General features: G+C 62.0%; 1 non-coding gene across 1 annotated transcript; it reads right to left on the bottom strand.

The window, feature by feature from the left end:
* Positions 1 to 431: 431 nt before the first annotated feature.
* On the bottom strand, positions 432 to 538 carry LOC147750686 (U6 spliceosomal RNA). Its single transcript, XR_015300353.1, has one exon. It is a non-coding gene; the product is annotated as a U6 spliceosomal RNA (small nuclear RNA).
* Between the last annotated feature and the right edge of the window lie 2,487 nt (positions 539 to 3,025).

Here is a 3,025-nt window from a genome sequence, read left to right as displayed (position 1 = left end):
CCCGTCGAACACCGGACTGCGGAAGGCCCGCAAGGCAGCCCATCGGGCCCACCGGGAAGAAGGGGCCACGCCCAAGGAAAACCCCTCAGCCAGGAAATCCAAGACCCGCAAGGGGTCCACGGAGGCGCGGTCAGCACCAAGCTGACCGCACCAACGCGAGAAGGAAGCCCAGTGCCTGGCACAGGAAGAGAAAGTGGAATACCTGCGGGAGCCCAGCAGCAAAACCACCACCCCAGAAGAACAACCCTGAGCAAGCAGCGACATCTGCTCAAGAATCCGGCCCGCAGATGGAGTCAGGCCAGCAGAAAGAGCCGGCTCAACACCGACTCCGGACCAACCACGGAACGGGAAGATCCGGGAACGGCCAGTAGGCCCGAACCGCCAGCTCGCAAAAGGAGAGGGTACCAGGGGCGGCGGACCCCGCCGGGAACCATAAACAGGAACGCTTCACAAAATTGTGTGTCAACCATGCGCAGGGGCCATGCAATTCTCCTCTGTAACGTTCCAATATTAGTCCACGCGCTGCTGAAGCGAGCACCCAGGAGCACCCCGGCCCTGCCCAAGCGAATCCAGCAGAGGACCCGTGATATCAGAGGGCACGGGGGAAACGCGTACAGCAGACCGAAAAGGTCAAGCGAAAGACAGGGCAACCACAAGGACCCGGGAGGAGAGAGTAGAACCTGGGCAGGAGGGCCGAGACCCCCTCCGTGAACAGAGCCACCGGAGGCAGACCGAGTCGAGGCCCCCGGCGCCGAAGCACCACCGGGGTCCGGGCGAGACCAGGCAACGAAGGAAAGATCCGACTCAGTCGATCCGCCTCCACCTAGTCGGACCCCGTGGAAAATACAGCCCGAAGGGCCAGGACCGGCTACTCCGCCCAAGAAAACAACCCCCGAGCATGTAAACAACAGGAGCGAACCTAGCACCCCCACCGAAGGCTGACACAGCTCCACCCCACCAGGTCGACAGACCCGACCAAGACCTGGGGACATCGAAGCACAGGTGCAAAAGACGGCAGGTCTCCACCTAGCCAGGAGGACCGCCAGCAACTCCCGTGCTGCGCGACTGCAGGAGATCCCAATGACCCCCAAACGACCCGGCGCCAAAGGATGCCCCCCCCTGAACGAACCAGAGGGGAGGACGGGGCCCAGGCACACGACCCCCGAAGGAGGACAAGCCCGAGACGGGAACCGAAGGGACCACCGCCCATAGAGCAGGGAGCCGACGGAGGGGAGACACCGCCAGACGTGAAGCCCCACCCCTGACCAAGACGAGGCCAAGATGTATCACACGTCCAGACGGGGAACACCCAGACCCCCGCCCGGCGAAGAAGATCCACCAGGCGGGCCAGGTGCACAGTACCCATAGCCTGCAGCACCTGGTAACCCCAGGCAGTCTCCCATCCAGGAAGTAACCAGGCCTGACCCTGCATAATTACTGAAATCAGACGAGATCAGGTGCAGGCAGGGTGGAATTGCCCTAGGCCCCACGGGCCAGAAGGCAAACCCAACGGAAGTACCCGCAACCGAGAGTGGGAACCCCCACTCGCAGGCCAGCCACACAGCCTGGTCCCAGAAAGCCCTTCAGTGTAGACAAGGGAAGGAGCAGGTACCCCAACCCGTCGAGAAGGAGGGACTCCGCGGAAAGTCCGCAAGACCAGCAAGACCAGGCACCGGCCAGCAAGCCCGAAGAGCCCAAGAACCGTGACAGCCACGGCCCAAGACGGGACGAAATGGAGGCGACAGCCCCCCCCCCCCCCCCCCCCCCCAGGGAACCCCCTGGAGCGAGACGGCCGAAGCCAGGATCTCGTGATGAAAAAAAGGGAGCGGCCGCACCAGTACCAGACCGGGAATAGCCGAAACAGGGGCCCGGAAGCCAACCTGAACGCACCTCGTGTATCCGGGAGGAATGGCCGAAGGACCCCACCCCTGCAAGGGCGGGACGCCCACACACACAGGTGGACGAGGAGCCCGAAGGCAGGCCGCTCCCAGGGGAGTGGGCCCCAAACTAAAAGGACAGGCCGACAAGGATGCAGCCAGACCAGACGGCCGAGCCAGCCGCGCGGCCACCCGCCCGTGAAAAAAGACATGGAACGGACCACGCATTTGCGTGACCTCCCAGTGCTAAACAACTCCCCAACGGAAATTGAGACCAGAATAGCGCACCACACACCCGCAAGGGTCTCAAGGCGCACGTACGAACGCCTCCGTGGAACCCATCCCGGCATTCCCCCCGAGGCGACCACTCCTGGACACCCCCAAGGTGGAGGCCAAGCATCCTATGGAGAGAAAGCAGGCTAACGCCCAGAGCAGCCGAATGGGACTCCATGAACGGAATAGGCACCGAGGCGGGAATCACCAGGACTGGGGACTATTATGCATCGGGCCATACACCCCCCCTGGGGCCACCGAGAGGGCGACGAGGCGAGGAGGGGGCAGGGCAACCCGCCGCGCAAGGACCCCCAGAAGGGACAGCGCAGTAAAACCAGGAGACCCCGCAGACAGTGACAGAAGAGGAGACTGAACCCCCGCCACCCTGAGGAGACCAGAAGGCACCGCAGCACAGAAGAGCACACTGCACACGAGTCCGGCGCCCCAGAACCTCGCCAACCTGACGGGTCAGGGCGAGCCCAGAACCGACCACACAGCACAGAAGCATCAGAGCCGAGGGAACGGATCCCAATACCCGCCGAGGCGGGGAAGTGCACCCTGGACTCGGGTTAGATCGACGCTGTTTAAAAAACCTCTGTCCTTCAGACAGTATGTTTTCTGTAAGTGTCTGCTCGTGGTGAGGACAAGAGAAGCATTTCTTCTCTCATGCCTTGCCTTCATGAAGTAGGCCAAAATTATATTAAATATACATGGCATCAGTCATTACGCGAAGTGTGATTATGGACGAGCCACACCATTCAAGCCGTACGGAGAGATTCCATGAAAGGAAATGCCCACACCGAGGATCGAACACAGGACCCTCAGACTACGAGCCTGACGCGTTGTCCGCTGCCCTAAGAAGGCAGTACAAACTG

This window comes from Lissotriton vulgaris, chromosome 1_1 (genome assembly GCF_964263255.1).
Source record: "Lissotriton vulgaris chromosome 1_1, aLisVul1.2, whole genome shotgun sequence".
Taxonomy (NCBI): Eukaryota; Metazoa; Chordata; class Amphibia; order Caudata; family Salamandridae; genus Lissotriton; species Lissotriton vulgaris.
Note: the sequence above shows the minus strand (reverse complement) of the source record. Positions and strands in the feature narration are given on the sequence as shown.